This window comes from Podarcis pityusensis (genome assembly GCF_964106645.2).
Source record: "Podarcis pityusensis genome assembly, chromosome: 12".
NCBI lineage: Eukaryota > Metazoa > Chordata > Lepidosauria > Squamata > Lacertidae > Podarcis > Podarcis pityusensis.
Window position 1 is genome coordinate 13,437,560 of NC_138037.1, and position 20,134 is coordinate 13,457,693.

Below are 20,134 nucleotides of genomic sequence, written 5' to 3' on the forward strand. Positions count from 1 at the left end.
GAAAGTGAGAGTTTCCAAGGCATGCATGTTCTGGTTCATGGGGTCATGAAGAGTTGGACACGACTAAACAACAACAACAAAGAAAATACCATATTTTTCAGTGTATAAGACTTTTTCCTAAATTTTTGAAGTTTAAAATAAGGGATCGTCTTATACACAATAGTGCATAGTGCATTTTCTTCATGTTGAGTCCCCCAAAATAGGGGGCGTCTTATACATGGAAAAATATGGTAATCAGTATCCTGTTTGTAAACATTTTCCGGCATCCTTACCAGCTATGAAATATAGCAGAGTGGTGTCTGCGAAGACTCAGGCGGTTTTAAAATTGTAAGTTCTGCTCAAGTGAGTATGATACGGTTTCTGATCTCCATTTGTTTCCATACGCCCATAGACAATTTATTTTCTTTGTTCTCAACTATGTGTTTTCAGGACAAACATCACATCACATGATGCTCAGTAAACTATTAGCATCCCAAGGAGAATACCACTAAAATTGTAATTACCGCAGCAGTTTGTATTAAAGAATCAAAACAGCAAAGCATTTCAAAAGCAGATCTCTGATTTTTAATGTGTTATGTTTTAGATTGCGAAAGCATTGCTGTTTTGACATCACAATGGAGGGGAACAACTAGTCACAATTAACCAAGCTCTTAAGCAACGTATGGCACCTTTTGTATTTCCACCCCACCCCAAATGATTATTTCTGTAGTTTTGTGGCTAAGCAGAAACACATTATAAAATACGGAAAATCATTCAGGAAGCAGCGATGGAGGAATAAATGTGAAAGTTTGGCAATGCAGTCCTAAATATGTCTCCTCAAAATTATGTCCCACAGAGTTAAATAGGGCTTACTGCCAGGTAAACGGATCTAGGATTGCAGCCTAAAAGTCTGTAAAATGTGCTGTTTTATCATAATGAAAACCATTTTGACCAGTGATATTGTGATGAGCTCCATATGAAAGTGATAGTACACTGGAGTAGTCTAAATATACTTAATTGATGCACTGGGCTAAAAATTTGGAGGAATGGAGAATTTTTTCAAGTCCACAATTTTGCATTTCATTTCATTCTACGTTTCAGCAAAAAAAAGGCTTCAGACCTTTTCCCCTTCAGCATGCTAGTGAAAATTCCAATAGCACACATTAGTTTAAAAACTAGGCTTATGACAGAATAACCAGTTGGCTGACAACATTTCAGCCTGGTGCTCCCCATTCTGATTGGTTATGTTGCATAAGGAAGGATGACGCTGGATTGGCCGGCTTTGCAGCTGTTGCTATGACTCTGCTGTTGCTAGGATCGCTGCTGTCTCCAAGCCCTGCAGGAAACATGTAATGAATTATGGATGGTTGATTTTCTCAGAGAGGCCTGATCTGTAATGCAGATGAGCTTCAAAGACCCCCTTTTCTTCTGGGTTCTTAAAAAACACACACACACCCGAGTTTTAAATCAGAATCTGGCATTTGCAGTAGTCCCTAGTCACAGTAGTAACTACTGAATACTGATGTTAATTCTCATGCAAAACAAAGGCCAAAAGGTCACTATCTGCTATTTGTTCAGGAAAACCTTGTAGGATTTGCACTGAACGCGGAGACCGCTGGGGTATTTTCTTTTTAATTTATTATTATTATCATCATTCTTATTATTATTCTTATTATTATCATTATTATTGCTGCTGCTGCAAAAAAAAGCAGCATATGGTACAGAGCTCAGAAGAGGAGCCATTAGAAATAAATGCCATTCTGTATATGGTAATATTATTCTCAGCAGGGGTTCCAAGACTAGGTTGCGGACTAGTTAACAGAATTCCCGCTTCCTCTGTTGCCTTTGTCAACAAAATTGTTGCCCAAATGTGACCCCAGGATGTTCACAGCATGCGCTTTGATCTAGAGTATCAGTAGCTTTCCTATGGGCTAGAAGTGCTAATTCAGTGACTGTTATGAAGCATACAGAACTCCTATTGCTTGGCAAGTAAAATGCCATCTCTGATGCACCAGACATAAACCGTGGTATCGGCTTCAAGTTTGGGGGTGTGGGTAATGCTGTTTAAACTGGGAGGGAGGCCATTTGAAATCAGAGGCCATTTGAAATCCTATCCTCACTGTGGCCAACCAGATGAGGATGATAATGAAGATTTATTAAATTTGTATAGGAGGAGGAGTTTGGATTTGATATCCCACTTTATCACTCCCCGAAGGAGTCTCAAAGCGGCTAACATTCTCCTTTCCCTTCCTCCCCCACAACACTCTGTGAGGTGAGTGGGGCTGAGAGACTTCAAAGAAGTGTGACTGGCCCAAGGTCACCCAGCAGCTGCATGTGGAGGAGCGGAGACGAGAACCCGGTTCCCCAGATTACGAGTCCACCACTCTTAACCACTACACCACACTGAAGATCTCGGGGCATTTCACAAAAAATGCCTCAAGGCATTTCACAAAAAACGCCACAAACAAGACCCAAGTGCAAGATCACTTTCCCTCTCTGTGGTTTCCAGGAACTGTTTTGCCTCTGACCATGGAGGCAGAGCAAGAACCATCATGGATGGTAGTCATCAATAGTCTGCTCCTCCATGAATTTGTCCAATCCTATTTTAAAGCCATCAAAGATGGTTGCCATCACTGCTCCCTTATGCGAGCAAGTCACATAGTTTAACTAGGTTGTACAGTGGTACCTCGGGTTACATACGCTTCAGGTTAGACTCCACTAACCCAGAAATAGTACCTTGGGTTAAGAACTTTGCTTCAGGTTAAGAACAGAAATCGTGCTCTGGCGGTGCGGCGGCAGCGGGAGGCCCCATTAGCTAGAGTGGTGCTTCAGGTTAAGAACGGACCTCCAGAACGAATTAAGTTCTTACCCCGAGGTACCACTGTACATGAAGAAGTACATCTAGAACTCTATTTATGAGCAGACATATATAGGATCACAGTGTTCATTTCACTGACATTACTGTGAGGCAGGAGAGAGTTGCAGTGAGATAATGTTTTCATTACTCTAAACCTTTGCTCTTACCCGTTTATAATACTTTGCACTTAAGTAGTGCTTTTGGGTGTTCATATGCACAATAGTGAACTTAGGTGAGGAGCGCTGACAGGATTGGAACCAAATGAACAAACAAGGCAGTACTGGCATGCTCCGGAAGTTAACAAAAAATGTAATGATACTTGGGGTGGGAATTGAAGTTTTATGCCACCATAAAACACTGAAGGAAAATGGAGCTTGCTCTGTAAACACACAAATGTTGACTGACTATTGGAAAAGGAGAAAAAATGGAGGCAAGGCTAGCAGTCATTATTTTACTGCACTTTCAGGTTGCATTTGTTACCTTACAACAACCCTGTAAGATAGCTCAATATTTACCCCTTATTGCAAACAAGGTTATGAGGCTTGGTGATGCTGGAGAGAGAGAGGTTTGGAAGAGAGATTCATTACTCTCTCATAGCAGATTTAGCACAATGACAGTTGCTCCAAGCACATTAAAACTTATATTTACATCTGACCTCACCCACCTTCAAACAAACATTCCCCACAAAAATACTTTGGATAGAATAAGTTGCACTTAGCTTTACAAATAAGTGAAAATTTTACTCAGTTTTCCGAAGTTGCAGCAAACAACCCTCCAAACTGTTGGCAGTAGAATATAGATGGAAAAGGTTCCAAATGACTTAAAAAGAAATAACTTGCAGGAGAATTATGCAGTCTTAAAGATGCAGGCAGCAAAAATCTTTTGGAGAGATTCTGGGCTTCCAGCATGCTCTAGGAAGTTTGGGGGGGGGGGGGAGAAGCAGAGGCTGCTGGGAGCCGGTTGGTCTCCTCCCATGGTAAGGAGCTCAGGGCTTTGTGCACACAGGTGTGAATCAGTAACTGTATATTACAACAGCTGAAAGCCATTTGGTTGAGTACTCCGCCTTTGAGTAGAGCTTCTTGCAACACTGAACTGAATGAGAAGACTTCTGCAGGTAAGGGACTATCACACACACCAGAATTTCCTTACCCCAAACTCTTATTGGGGTGCAAAAGCCTCATAGGGAAGTCATTCCCAGGTAGAACTTAAAGCTGCTGAGCTATATGTCTAAGAAATGTCTGTGGCATACCTTCCAATATCAAATGTAGAAAAAAAGGCACCCATTTTATATTAAATATGGGAAGCAACCCAACCATGTTAGATAGTTTCTTCAATATAACCAGGCACTGTATCCCACCAATTAATTTTTTAAGATGGGAGCATCTGTACTGTATAGCATATTCAGCCTCATTTCTGGAAGACAAGGAGTATTCTGAATTCTAAAATCCTGTATACATTAATGGTTATGAGATCCAATTGCCAGGTAAGGCAGGCTGAATTTTGCCAACAGCCAAATAAGAGACAGTTGGTAGAAAAGCTCTGCTATTAACCAAGAAGTAAATTGCACAGCTGCTGAGACGTATCTAATAAACGAGTGCAATTGGAAGGTATTGACTTAAACATATTGGGGATATTTATGCACAAATGATACGAAATTATCCATTTACACTAGATGTTAATACTTTCGTACGTATAGGCACAGTTTTCTTTCTGAGTCCCAGTCCAAGCTGAACTGACGGATACCTTTGACACCCTTTATTGTGCACAGTATAAGATATGTTATGGCAGCTCAAACTACTATTGCCTTATGTGGTTAATCTTGAGAAAGGTCATAGGTTGTTGCAGTTGGCTGAAGGCAGAACAGATGGGAAGTTCAATATCAAGGCCCATATCGAGGCTGGAGCTCATCTCCCTCTATCAGCCTGTGTGGAGAAAACAAGTCTCCACGACAACGCATTGGGTTTGTGGGCTATTGCAGTGAGTGGCTTTCAAATTCATGGAGGGTAAGGCTGTCAATGGCTTTTTGCCTTGATGGCTTTGTACTACCTGCAGTGACAGAGGTAGTACACCTCCAATACCAGCTACTGATAATAACGAGTAAAGGGAATACTATTGTGTTTGTGTCTTGCTTGTGGAGGCATCTGGGTGGTCACTGTGAACACAGGATGCTAGATGGGCCTTTGGTCTGATCCAGCAGGGATCTTCTTAAGATCTTACGAAATGATGATGCCTCAAGAGACTTATATGTGAAACAAGTAAAACTGATCTAATACTATGCAACTCTTACTTCAAACTGATTTCGAATTTGGTTTTGGTTCTTTGTTGGTACGTCTTCCCACTAATTGAGGTGTTTGAAATTCCTGATTGAAGACGCTGTATGGCATACTTTCAGTTCTGGTTCTGAGGTTGGCGAGCACATCGCAAGGGGTGTAGAACAACATCAGCCTCCTCAGAACATTCTCCACCCCCTTGTTCCCGCTGTGTCCTTAGATTGCCAGTATTGTCAAATGTTTGTGTGGTCTGGTTACTGCATGCAGTTGATATTTCTGTGTTGTTGTCGGTAGCGATCTTTAAATTCTTGGAAGTGCATTATATAATTCTCCCCACTTCCCAGTTGGTGCAAGTGGTTTCGTGGTCTGTTTCCACACTTCGAAGGGCCACCCTCGGGCTGCTGTATACAATAAAAACTCAACATTTTGGGTCTATAACTGCAATATTTGTATACTTATCTAGGAATAAGCCCCATTGAACATAATGGGATTTAATTCTGAGTAAAGATGCATAGGGTTGCACTACAATCCTAAATACTTGCTAGAGAGTAAGTCCCACAGAACTCAGAGGAACTTCTGGGTAAATTTGCAAAATGTTGTGTTTTAAGGCTACAATACTTTGCACACTTACCTGGGACTAAGCCTTGGTGAACTCATTGGAACTTGTGTCTGGTTAGACATGCGTACAATTGCAATATGGTGTTACTGTTGATTTTTCCTATAACTTTTTGCAGACCAGCTTTGCTCTTTGAGTGAGGCACTGCAAGTATATAGCCTCTGTTTTAGTTGCATCTGTTTTTAAAACACCTTTGGGTGTATTGATAATTTTATTTCTCACCTGCCAAGTACGCATTTTTCTTTATTCATTTTCACCTTTCCTTTCTTAAAATCCATCACAAACTTGTTTAGCCTGTCATTATGTAATTACCTGAACTTCTGTCATATCAGGTTTGTTTGCTTGTTTATGAAATTTGCATACCGCCCTATACCTGCAGGTCTCATCCATCTGCTAAGTTGCCTCGGACACTATTTTAGTAGGACAGAATTTATTTATTTATTAAAAACCAAATAAAATGAATCCCTGCCATATGACACCATCAAGATTCTCAACAGTTCTTTAGCTAACTGTTGGCTATACTTCCTTGAGCTGAAGAGTCCCAAATTCCAATCTTGTAAATATATGTCTGCTAAAATGTACATTGTGCTTATACTGAGTGTGCTCAGCCTGGAGCTTTGCCATCCAGATGACTCTGCCCAAAGTCCCTGCTGATGCTGAAAGACGGCCACCAAGTAAGTAGGTTCATCTGAAACTCTGTGCATGCCCCAGAGCTGTGTGTGTGCTTTGGCTTTTCTCTGAGCAATAAGTGCAGCATTATGGAAAAGCCCCTGTGTTGTAAGCCAAGATTGATTCCGGCATGTTCCAGTCATGAGCTGTAGACAATAATTGCCAAATAGATATTCAAGGAGCCCAGTGCTATAATTAATGCCACCAACACCATTAATTTGATCATATATTCCTGACATCTCCAGATAGGGGCTCTCCAGGATTTTGCCCCTCTTTCATATTTCAACTTCTTTCCAGCCTTTCTATACATTATGACATTATGGGTTCAGATACGTTATCTGGTCTCTGCCAGGCTTGTTGACTCCAACTCTAGATTGACCTACTCTGTAGTTCTTCCACCATGACTGTCACCTTCATCCTCCCCCCATGAGTTGGTTATCTTAAAATTTTATCACTTGCCACTAGAAGCTTCTGTGCTGCATTGATTACAATCAGTTAGTTCTGGGTTAATTTTTTCTTTTCTTTTTCTTTGGACTACTGCTCTAGCAACCTGGGCCTTGAAACACATTTTTGTAATCGATATCAGCATCACACCGATCTTCTGGGTATGTTTCTATTAAATTAACTATTTGTACAGAATTTGAATTAGTCACGCCCTGTAGACTCAGTAGAGATTGTGCATCAAAATCTACTACCTAGAATTCCAGCTGAGCTGTCTTGTAACTTGAATAGCATGTATAAAGACATGTACTGAACAAAATTTCATTTACCAAACTCTTAGAAGTCATATCCAGGGTATGGTTCCATGTTACCAATGTAGCATTTGAATGTTCAACTGGTTCAGCTTGTAAATTACAATGTGATATAATTTTTTGAAAGACATTAAATTTGTCAGTGCCCAGAGTCAGTCTACTGTTTGGGGATCATTCATGAGAAGACCCACGTGCTTCTTTTAGAGATGAATAATTCAGTATACCAATTAAGAAATCTTGTACTGTAGGTTTTATCTGCTTCTGGCAATGCAATTGTACTTCTGCTTTGGAAGGCCGGCCCTACCATGAGACACGGTGCAGCCTCAGGTGGCAAATGCTGAGTGATGGATAGTAGACAGAGCTGTGTGCCTGCTTTGTATGCTGTAAGCTATCTTGTTGCCCTTAAGTGTGGCGGAGGACTCTTGTCTCATTACCAGTGTTGAAGTAACATCCAAATGCCAGTCTAGTCAGCTGTTGCACATGTAATGAGGGAGGCACCATATTGTCCTTTGCCTCAGGTAGCAAAATGCATTGAGTCAGCCCAGCTGCCTTGACGTGCTATTTCCCCAGTTTTACAGATCATAGGAAAATTCTTGCATTTGCCATGTTTTGTGACTTGAAACAACACTGATCACAAGCTTTTGACAGGGGGGTTGACCCCAGCACCCCAGAATGGCATTTCAGCAACACTTCAGATGCTCAGTTAAAAAAGGGAAAGAGGAAGGGTAAGGTAGACAATACTGTTTGTTTGTGTACAGTGGTACCTCTGGTTACATACGCTTCAGGTTACAGACTCCGCTAACCCAGAAATATTACCTCGGGTTAAGAACTTTGCTTCAGGATGGGAACAGAAATTGTGCTCCGATGGCCTGAGGGCAGCAAGAGGCCCCATTAGCTAAAGTGGTGCTTCAGGTTAAGAACAGTTTCAGGTTAAGAACGGGCCTCTGGAACAAATTAAGTACTTAACCCGAGGTACCACTGAATTGTCTTATGCAGGCTTCCTCAACCTTTGCTCTCCAGATGTTTTTGGCCTACAACTCCCATGATCCCTAGCTAGCAGGACCAGTGGTCAGGCATGATGGGAATTGTAGTCTCAAAACATCTGGAGGGGCGAGGTTGAGGAAGCCTGGTTATGTAACCAAGCCAGCCAACAGGATTTCTGGGCCTGGTTCACTATGAGTATTGGGCCTTCTGCCCACAAACAAATTTATTTTCCTAGTTTAGAAAAGATCTGGTGTGTTCAGGGTGGTAAGGCTAAACCACTTCCTGTTCATTTAACTCTTAACTGCCTTTTGCCAGCCAAGTCACACACACACTCCAATCTCTTTCTTTCCTGAAAGATAATCACATATGCAAGTTAAACCTGTATGTGTCCTGATATGCTGAACAGTTGGAGGATTTCTTCTGTGTAATCCTATCCTGAGATTTCTTTCTTGATCAGACTTCTACACAGGGGTTGAGCTACTGAATAAATTGTCAGGACAATAAGGTAAAACATTATTGGAAGTACAGTGGTGCCTCGCAAGACGAAATTAATCCGTTCCGCGAGTCTCTTCGTCTAGCGGTTTTTTCGTCTTGCGAAGCAACCCTATTAGTGGCTTAGCGGATTAGCGCTATTAGCGGTTTAGCGGCTATTAAAGGCTTAGTGGCTTAGCTGCTAAAAGGCTATTAGCGGCTTAGCGGCTTAGAAAAGGGGGGGGGGAAGCGAAAAAAAATCTCAAGACTCGCAAGACATTTTCGTCTTGCGAAGCAAGCCCATAGGGAAATTCGTCCTGCGAAGCGCATCGAAAAACGGAAAACCCTTTTGTCTAGCGGGTTTTCCGTCTTGCGAGGCATTCATCTTGCGGGGCACCACTGTATGGGAACATGCCACTGTCATTGTAAAGATCCCTTGATCTAAGGCTGTGCTCTGAGATGAGTGACTATTCCTGGCACTACAAATGGAAGAATCTGTTGATTGGAATTTGCTCTTAGTTTTTCGTTTTTCCACACTCGAGTTCAGTTCACCCCATTTCCTCATAAGTTTGTGGTTCATTTATTTAAAAATATTCTGTGTGCCCTTCTCACCTCCTTGCAAGGTGGTGGTGGTGGGGCTCTGTTGCAACAGGAAAATATTTTTTTTTAAAAAAATGCTCTATGTGAAAATGCATCTTCATTTTCAGGCACATATACTTATTTTGGTACCCATCTCCTCTGATATATGCAGTTTTGCAAACCATTTCCCCTCATATACTGTACCTTTGCATGATAAATTTACAGATATACTTATTTTTTTCTGTACACTTTCCCCTAATATATGTGTGTGTGCATGCCTGCGTTGGCTGGAGAAGCACCCGTTTGGGAAGCGTGAATTAGGTGAGTTCACATTAAAATGTGAACCGGAACGAATGTCTCCCTCATCTCTGCTTGTAATAACTCTTTGTTAAACACCTGCTGCTGCCCCAGTCGGTTCCATTGCCATTCTCAGCTTCATGGTTGAGATCCTTGGTTTGAGGCTGCTCCTTCGGTTGTTTTTCGTTCCAAGAATGAGTGGGTAGATGAGGCTTTTGAGCAAACTGCAATTACACAATGTCACAGTTGATGAGATTACAAAGAAGTAAACATGTTGTTAATATTAGAGGGGATATTTTTAACAATAGCTGCTTTAAAGGCACACATTGGCATCCTCTGTGGGAAATCTTCTTTGGAGGATACAAAAGGCAAGGAAGAACCACATTAGAGCCAAAAATTTTCAGCAGACCAGAAATATAGTGCAATGATGGTGGGTGACTATGGTTTAAACTACTTACTTTATACTAGGGGCTGATGATTTTCAAACTTTCTAGCATCCGAGAACACTTTTTAGATTTACTTATCTGCAGAGGGCAAAGAGATTGCTGTGACTGGAGGGGGAGCCCTTTCCTCATGCTTTGAACCCCCCTGGAAACGCAACAAACCTCCTGTACCTGGAACTAGATGTAGACAGGGCAGATGAATGGGGCAGAACTGTGGGCAGCCTGAGGTAGCGCCATCCACCTTGGGCCTGCCCAAGAAGGCAAGTGTAGAGAGACCAGGCTGATGTCCACTATTTCCAGGACCTCTTCTCACTGTGAGACTTTTGTGGATGAGCTGAGAGTTTGTTTGAACCCAGAGTGAGAACCCGGAGGCTGAGAGGAAGGGTGTGTCAAAGGAAAATTCACACACACACACACACACACACACACACACACAACTTTGCATCAATGCAACACTTTTACACGTAACTGTATTTTTGTACTATTTTGTTTAAGTTGTCTGTTGTTGCCTTAGTTTTTTGTGCACCGCATTCAGACATTTCCAATATGTTAAGCAGTGTAGAAATTAAATAATCAATCAAGAAGATTAGTATTGGTGGTTCTCTTTTATGGAAGTCCATCCACCCCCATTGTTCTACCCTGACACTGAGGTCCAGCGCTGAGGGCCTTCTGGTGGTTCCCTCACTTCGAAAAGCAAAGTTACAGGGAACCAGGCAGAGGGCCTTCTCGGTAGTGGCACCTGCCCTGTAGAACACCCTCCCACTAGATGTCAAAGGAAAAAACAAACTACCAGACTTTTAGAAGACATCTGAAAGCAGCCCTGTTTAGGGAAGCTTTTAATATCTGAAGGACTACTGTATTGTATTTTAATATTTTGTTGGAAGCCACCCAGAGTGGCTGGGGAAACCCAGCCAGATGGGTGGGGTATAAATAATAATAATAATAATAATAATAATAATAATAATAATTGCTATTATTATTTATTTATTGCAACAGTGGGCCATTATGCAGCAGCCATATGGCTGGGAGTTCGCTTCAGATCTCATACAATGCCACATTTTAACACAGCTACATTGATCATCAGTTGTTTCCAGGCCCAGTTCGAAGTTCTCGTGTTGCTGTTTAGAGCCTCAAACACCTGAAAGACCACCATCTCTCTCGGGTACTAAGAAGCTTTGGGTGTGTGCCTATGGCAGCCTGGGAGAGGGCCTTCTCTGTGGCAGCCCCCAAGTTGTGGAACTCCCTTCCCACAGAAATTATGCAGCTTTTTTTGAATGCTGAAGACACGCATCTTTCTCCTGTCATTTGGACCTTTAAGATGCACATTTTTAGGACCCAACTTATTTCTGTAACTTTAAGTTGTTTTAAACTGTTTTAAATATTGTTTTGATTGTTGCAACTTGCATTTGGACCTTAGGGTGAACGAACTAATGAATATAATATAATACAAACTAGTAATAACAACCTTCCCACTCAGTAATCCCTGCTAGTCATCCAAGGAGCTCCCGAGTCGCATCTGCAAATCAGAGCTGCAATTCCTGGCACCTCTATCAAACTACAGCTCCCAGGATTCTTTGGGGGAAACATGTGCTTTATGTTACAGAAATGTAAATAAAAAATCCTTTTGTACAGCATCATGTCTTGCACCTTTCCCCCAACACCCTCTCTGGAAAACAGCTCTGGAATTTTTTTTTGAAATGTGCTGCTGATAACTGCATCTCATTTGTTGTTGTTTTGCTTGTCACGCCAGGGGTCTCCCCCCACCCACACTTTTGCTCATTCTCCCCCCGCCTTTTCAGTTACGATGGCTTTGCAATCTGACAATGCCGCCACCTACGCAGTTTAGCAGAAATTATACAAAGAGGATTGTGTCAAAAGACTTGCACTCTTGAACAGCCTCTACTAAATAGCATGTTTTGTATGATTGAAGGAGGTTAGGATTAATTATTAAGAGAAAATGTTGCATCCTTTTGCCCTCATTTGGTTGAAAATCGTCACAAAAGTGTATTGCAGGAAAGATTTGATTTTGTGGGAGGAATTTGCACCTCCCACAAGCTAACCCTGTTCCTTTTTTGGCCTGACAGGGATTTCATTAGGGGAGGGCAAGAGCAAAAGACTGAGAGCCCCTCCCTGTTTCTTCACCTACAACTCCACTTCTTTCATGTACTCTTTATGACTAAGATAATTTTTGTTCCTGCAAGCCTGTGTTTTTATCTGTTTTTCACTTAACCATTGGTTTTAAGTTTATCCTGTTTTAAACCTTTTTTCGGAGCATTTTAATGCTTTATTTTTTGTAAACTGCCTAGATGTTCCATTAGCAATCAAGCGGTATATACATTTTGTTAAATATATGTAGTTTCCTCCCCCTGTTTTAGAACTTCTTCATAGGAAACAAACAAAAGAAGGCACAAAATGGCTGCTTTTCTCCCTCTCGTTGATGCCTCTTGGGTTTTCAGTACCTTTTCTAAAACTATATTTTTTTGTAGTGGTTTATTCACTGCGCATTACAAGGCTCCACTAAGCAACAGGGGCAAACAACCTTGCCTATTTTCCTTTGTCTGATCTTAGAGACCTTCTTCCCTTTCAGCCCTTTCTGAAATTATTTCCTTTCTCTTGTCTGCTGTTCTGACTGGAGGACCCCCCCCCTTTTGCAGGTCTGCCACCCCACTCTAGGCTTCTCCCCCCCACCCCAATACACACAGACACCTTCCCTGACTGCTGTTGTCTCTTTGCAGCGATGTTCTCTCTCGCCAGCCCCTCTTTATCTCTGCTTACATCTCTGTTTATGTGACAAGGGAAAGGTTGGCGGATGAAGGAAGGAGATGGGAATTCCCAGGTTGATCCGAAGCAAAGAAATCTCTGCCGGTTTCGTTCAGAAAGAAAATAAGCAGCCTTTCCATGCTCCCCTGCCAGTGTCATAAACACGACTCTGCCAAGGCGTGTGGTTTGCGTCCGGCTCTGTCCTGGCCTGTTGCTGGCCTTGCCCTTTCACCAACATGTGCTTGCTGCCAACCAACTGACTGGGACCAAGTAGGGGTGGGGGGCAGTTAGGAGCCTGGAAGGGATGGAGAAAGTCCCGTCCTCCCCGTGGGCTGGACCCAAATGCCCCAGGCCCCTCAGTCTAACCATGATAGACTCTCCTTTAAACAGAGGTTGGGTGGCCCTCTGTCAGGGATGCTTTAGTTGTGCATGGTTGGGGTTTGGACTAGATGACCTAGTTCTCCTGGTTTGTCCCACGGAGGACCTTACGGTCTTCAGACAAAAACATCTTGGAGGTCTCGGGCCACAGAGAGGTTAGGCTGGCCTCAACCAGAGCCAGGGCTTTTTCGGCTGTGGCTCCAATCTGCTGGAACGCTCTATCACAAGAGACTAGGGCCCTGCGGGACTTGACATCTTTCCGCAGGGCCTGCAAGACAGAGCTGTTCCACCAGACCTTTGGCCAAGGCACAGCCTGACTCCCTCCTGTGGCAATTCTTCACAGAACTCTAGCCCAATGGTTGCCATTAATCTGATTTGAACTGATTTTATAATGAAATGATTTTAGAATGTTGTGTCATTTTACTGTTGTTAGCCGCTCTGAGCCCGGCTTTGGCTGGGGAGGGCGGGATACAAAATAAAAATTTTTAAATTTATTATTCTATGAGGAGTGCACACAATTCCCAGGCTGAGGGGCTTGTTGGGGGAAGCACTAGCTGGTACTCTATGGAAGCTGCTGGAAGACCGGTGGGCCTGGGCGGGGGGTGGAGTGGGCAAAGATGGAGGTGTCTGAGCGTACCCCCTCACTTGCAGCCAGGCCCACCTGGTCACCCATCTTTGGGGGTGGAGAGGGAGACCCAAACTCTGCCCCCATCTCCCCTCTTCCTCCTCGCTGGCTGCCATGTCTTTGGCGTTCAGTGCTGAGTGATTTGTAGAGAAGATTTTAAATAATTTTTTTATTCCTTTGTACCCATTGCATGTGATTTGTGGGTTTCAGCACTTGGGTCGTGGGGAGGTAACAGCGGCCTTCGCGATACCATATTGGTTTCTCAAGTCAGCCGGAAATGAAAAACAGAGACAAGTACCAAATTCTCTGTTTAGGCAACAAGAGGGAATGAAATAGGCATAGGATTCTTATATTTCAGGGGGATCTGCTTGGCTGATCAGCCACTGAGGTCTGGCACTTGTGTCAGGCATTTATCATTCTACTTGCAGTTGTGTCTGATTTGGCTCCTTTGCATCTCATTGGCCCTCACTCCCATGTGATTAGCTCCGGCAGCTAGTTTGGGGTGTCCATTGAAAGGCCAACTAATTGCTAGTTTTTTAATTTATTGTTCCTAATCCCTTCCAAGCTACGCATGGGATGTGCACCCTTAACCAACTACAGTTCCCAGGATTCTTGGTGGGGAAGCCATGACAAAATGGTACGATGCTTTAAATGTACGGTGAAGATGTGGCCTTGTCTCTTCTTTTGTCTTCAATATCGGGAATATATATATTTTTTACAATGATGGGCAGTAGGTCCCGACGGAGATTATGAAATCGGAGAATTCTGTTTACCAGCAAGTAACCTTCTTTTCTCCTTCATGAAATGCTTTGGAACGAGAACACTAATCAGCGGTATCACCCTCTTAAGACGCGGAGCACTTAATTAAATGAGAATCGAAGCACTACCCTCATCCGCTGCAATCCAGGGAGCAACATTTTACAGGAGTGTGAACAGAATGCTGAGTAAGAGTTAAATATAGTTCAAAAGCAGGCACACACAGAGGCAGCTGAGCTTACCAGATTTCTCAGTTAATGCACTCTCAATCCACCTGATGCCAGCATGCCTGCTGATGATAATAATCCGTGTTATTCATTTGGAAAGAGTGCACTGAGTAGGTCTGCTCTTTGGATTTATTCCTAATAGCTATAAACAGGAAGAAGTACAGAAGTCTTATGGCTCAGAACTAGGATCCATTGCATAGGCACAGCTCGTAGAACAGGATTAAGGGTTCTGACTTTGGCGCAAGGATATAACAGCATACGAGGGCAAACTGAGGTTGAACCGAGAGTTAATTGTTCTGAGATCCATTATTGTGCAGTACATAATGGCCAGACCCCCCTTGTGTTGCTGGGATTTTCTTAAAAGATGGGACGGACAGAAGTGTTGGGGGAAAGGTGCAAGACACGTTGCTGTACAAAAGGATTTTTAAATTTACATTACATGCATTTAAAGCACATGATTTCCCCCAAAGTGGCGAGCACCCTCTAAATGCCCTTTCTGTTGCCCTCTTTCCAACCCATACCAAAAATACTGTATACAAAAATATCCACAACTTGAGTTGAAGCTCAGGGGCTGGCAGGACTGCTCTGGCCAGTGTTCAAGGAACAATCCAACCTTTGATGCAGACACTTCTTCATTCACGTTAAATCTCTCTCTCTCTCTCTCTCTCTCTCTCTCTCTCTCTCTCTCACACACACACACACACACACACTGGTACTTCGGGGTACAGACACTTCAGGTTACAGACTCCGCTAACCCAGAAATAGTACCTCGGATTAAGAACTTTGCTTCAGGATGAGAACAGAAATCACATGGTGGCGGCATGGCGGCAGCGGGAGGCCCCATAGGCTAAAGTGGTACCTCAGGTTAAGAACAGTTTTAGGTTAAGAACAGACCTCTGGAACGAATTAAGTTCTTAACCCGAGGTACCACTATATGACAAGTTGAAGGATAACTACATTAGGTAAATGCCTGGGTCTAGCTAGGGCAGGGATAGCCAACGTGATACCTTCCAGAAGTTGTTGACTCCAACTCCCATCAGCCCCAACCAGCACAGTCAGGGATCATGGGAGCTGTAGTCTATCCAGAACACCTGGAGGGCAACACACTGAGTTGCCCATGCGCTAAGGGGGTCATGCACATGCCCAAACAGCCTTTCACATCCTTCCTCCGTTGGGGATGGGGAATTGTGCCTGTAAGCAGCAGAGGTGGTTTCCCCTGTCTAAATCCACCATCTGAAGCTCAGTATGTATTCAGAGTCCTCGCTTGAGTAATTTGATCAGTGCCTACCAGCTTTGTGGGACTTCCCTGCCCCAATTGGTGCTATTCAGTTTCTGAGCAGCTGCAGCACAGGCAACCCCATGTTTCTGCAACGTGTTGGTTTGAATCAGTCCATGGCATTTTCGAGAACAGCTTTGTGAGCACCTGATTTGTGGTGGTGGCGGGGGGGAGAGAAGGGTTATGCTGCAACTAAGCCTACTGAGAAAAGCTTTTAAAGGCTGCTGATCATTGATCAGAAAGATGAAGTTCAATGGTCTTTCTAAAACAGTTTTAACCGTAAGGCAGGAAGGAGACCCTTAAGCAACGAGAGGTAGGCAGAGAGAGCTGGGAAATTAACCTATGCTGCTGATAAGAAAGGTGTTGACGATTTGAGAGAGAGAAAAACCGGGAGTGAAACTAGCTTTAGGATTTATCCTGCAAATGATTGGATAGCAGGAAAGAAAGAGGGGGAGAGAAGCAGTAGCAGCAGCCTGCTTTTTCTTTAAAGTGTGTGGCATCCTTGTGGGAGATTTTCTGGATTCTGGTAAGCTATTTTCCCCCTCTTTGGAGGAAATAGAAATGGCTTGGCCCTTAGCAACCCAGCTTACTTCCTAGTTTTGCAGGCAGAAATATGTGTGTGCTGGGGTGGGGGAGAAAGGCATGAGTATGCAGGGTCCTGTCAGGTGGCAGGAAGAGAGATCCTCTGCCAATAAAAGGAATCAAAAGGGGAATAAACACTGGGATAATCAATTCTCCAGACTTTATTGCCTCTAGCTCTTGGGATTGTTCCTCGGAGAGATCTCTCACTACAGTGAAAGCCAGAGCTGTAAAATGTCTTGCAATCTTTGAAGGCATAGAGGGAGAAAACCTCAGGCGTAAAACAGACCCAAGTTGGGTGTGCAGGTTCAGGGAATTGGGTTGACTTATTATGGTGGCAATGATAAGCAGACCTCCTTGGAATCGCCTGTTTATTTGTATATGGGGCTTAGACATGCAGAATTAGGTGAGCAGCACAGTTATGAGCCCTACCACCTTTAACAGCTGTCTTGACACACACAAATTAAATACCGTATTTTCCGGCGTATAAGATGACTGGGCGTATAAGACGACCCCCCAACTTTTCCAGTTAAAATATAGAGTTTGGGATATACTCGCCATATAAGACTACCCCTCTTCCAACGCACACCAAATAAAAATTTAAAAAACCAGTCTCCAGTCCGGCTCGGAAATCCGCTCCACTTCTCAGTGGCCGGGGGCTTCTGGGGCCAATTTTCAAGCGTATTTCTGCTTCATCTAGAGAGCTTGGTGTCCTCTGATTTAATTTGCTGTTGTTTCATCCTTTGGTGGGGAGTTGCTGCAGGAGCTGCTGCTGTAGCCGGCGTATAAGACGACCCCCGACTTTTGAGAAGATTTTCCTGGGTTAAAAAGTAGTCTTATATGCCAGAAAATACAGTAGGTGTAGTTTTTCACCAGTCCTGGCTGGTTGAGGCTGATGGGAGTCCAATAACATCTGGAGAGTCAGAGGTTAGCCAGCCCTGCTATAAAAGTTTCAGCTACTTCGTTTCTGGGTTAAAAACTGTGTGAAAAACCATGGCTTAAGGCTGTGTGTGAGAGCTGGAATGAGCCCAAGTGAGACTCAAGCTTCCATGTTCGTGTGGCAGATTTTAGTTTCACTTTCACAAAATCGGGGAGCAACGGAGCATGAACCAGGAACCACGGTTTGTAACAAACCCTGGTCAGCTCCAGAACAAGCCAGCTTCAAACATGATGCTGGAGAAACCAGCCAGAGTTTAGCCTTGCTCAGACTTGTTGCAGCTCATGCATATAGCGCTAAATAGGCAGGAACGGTGCAAAAAATAAAAAATAATGGTCCAGCATTCTATGGCTCAGCAATACTTAGATGAACCCTACAAGGTAGATCAGTATTAATATTTCCATATTAATTGCTTGGGAGCGGACTGAGACTGAAACAGTGGCTTGCCTAAGGCTGCTTAGTGTGTTCCTTTCTAAAACGGGATTTAATGTGAGAGCATCTCTGCTCACACTCTTAGCCTCTGGCCTCATTCAAGTGAGCTATAGGCAGGTGGATACACACCGCTGCCGCACCACACTGGCTGCGACTGCACCAGCCAGTCTAACCTTTCCTGGTGGGCCTTTGACCCCGGTGAGCAGGGTCTCTGTAACTGACCTCAAATCTCTGGCAGTTTCGTGTAGGTGCATTCTGGGTAGTTTGCACCCAAACCATTGCCAACACCTTGAATTGGGTCTAGAAGCATATAAGCAATAGAAGAGGCAGGTCTCCTTTTCCTTGACACCTAGGCTGTTAAGGAAGTTCCTGTGGTGTATGCATAATGTGAGCTGAAATGCACATCTATCCTGCATTTGCCCTGTTATTTCTTAGGAAATACTGCATCTTGATGCTGTTTCCCCTCCAAACCAGCTTTGATTGAAATTGAGAAAATGAATGGCTTGGCTGTGTTTCCAGCTGGTACACAGCCCCAGACATGGGTACCGGATTTGAGCATATGGCAGTCAGCAGCCAGGGCTAGGACTGTGTCCTTTGAGATTACTTGATCATCTCCATACATCTTTTAACACCATGGGGATGATTTGGGTTGTGGGAAAGTGATTGAAAAAGGAGAGAGGTGCAAAAGGAAAGGATTTAGGTTTTCGACAGTCATTTCTTGTTTTGTGTCAACTGGCAAGATATATTGGGGTTGTTATGGTTAGTGTGGGTGTACTTGGGTGTTACCAGCACAGATATTGCTGATCAAGCTCCATCGCTAAGCAAATTCCACGTACCTCGATGAGAGAACCACTTATCTTTGCACAAATGCACCTGTATTTGCTTTTAATAAAACTTGCTAATATTTATGAAGCGCCGTAATGGGGATTTTATTTTCATCCTTAAATCTACTACATTTATTAAAAGCCATCCGGTTATTCTTTTTCTTCTCTTTTCTTTTCTTTTCTTTTTTTAAAAAAGCATTGCTAAGCAAACATATTAGCTTCAGTTGGTTGATTTGGGGGTGGGGGGAACAGAGCAAGATGCTATCGCGCAATTTGCTATACCCCAAAATACCTATTGCTCCCTAGACTGTCAGATTACATTCTTATCCTGTTGAAACTAATTGAATTGAAATAAGTGATTAACAGAGCATCTGCACAATTAGGTGGGCATTTTTCTTCCATTTCAATTATATCATACTAGAAGGGAGAGAAAAGAATCTCTTAAGGCGGAAGAAGCAAGGAAATGAGGTATAAATATCCATCAGTACCATTATAGCCTAGTCTCTTACCATTTCCTTTAGAGGACTCTATGTGCAAAGATTTATAACTCAGCAGCGTTGAAAGGATTTACCCAAAGAAATCTTTGTTCTGGTTTTAATGCAGTTTCGAAGCTTGGCAAATAGAGGTGGAGGAAAGTGCCGGAGGTGGCAAATCAGGGATTGAATTAGTGCTTGTGTAACTGCAGTCCTAGTTAACTAGGTATCATCAGTATAAGAACATAAGAGAGTCAGTGTGCTGTTGTGGTTAAGAGTGTCTGGTTGGGACCTGGGAGTTCATATTCCCACTCTGCCATAAAACTCATTTGGTGACCTTGGGCCTGCTAGAATTCCTGCTCCGTAATTGCAGTCATGGGATTGTTGTCTTTCACATGATGGTGTATGTTTTGACTCCACAGAGTGGGAAGTGACAGAGACAGGATGTTTGTCTTACTGTGTTCCTTGAAGTGGGACTATTGTCCTTTGTTCTCTCTCTTTGCTGCCTGATACTAGAGAGAGAGGGAGCCATGTTGCAGTGCTCCGTGTGTGTTTATATGTAAATAAAGTAGATTAGCCAAAATGCTGAGTTGCTGAGGTCTGTTACGCAAGCTGCGAAGACTCTGTAGATCCCTAAGTGTGCCGATGTCTGTTGGCATCGGTCGCTGTAATGTTCGGGCAGAAGAAAGCTTTTGAAGCTCCCGAACGATCAACCAGGAGGGAGAGAACATGCCAGTCGGGCATGTGTCTCTGCCAGGGTCCTACTCAAATGTAGGGCGAGCTCCTGACAGGGCCTAGTCACCGCCTCTCAGCCTAACCTAACTCCAGGGTTGTTAGGAGGGAAGGGACAACCATGTACACCATCTTGAGCTCATTGGAAGAAAGGTGATATATAAATGAAATAAAATAGATAAATAAAAATCATGTGGGATCATACCAAAAACTCATAT

At 43.3% G+C, this 20,134-nt stretch overlaps 1 long non-coding RNA gene across 4 annotated transcripts in view; it reads left to right on the forward strand.

Annotated features, from left to right (window-relative positions):
• Nucleotides 1-362: 362 nt before the first annotated feature.
• The window catches only part of LOC308459190, a 481,964-nt gene continuing 462,192 nt past the window's right edge, over nucleotides 363-20,134 (forward strand). For 3 of the 4 annotated variants that reach the window (XR_013977877.1, XR_013977878.1, XR_013977879.1), the window contains exon 1: nucleotides 3,781-3,950. This is a non-coding gene — a long non-coding RNA (uncharacterized lncRNA). Of the gene's footprint in view, nucleotides 1,600-3,780; nucleotides 3,951-20,134 lie in introns of those variants that run through there. The other variant, XR_013977876.1, reaches the window with a different exon arrangement.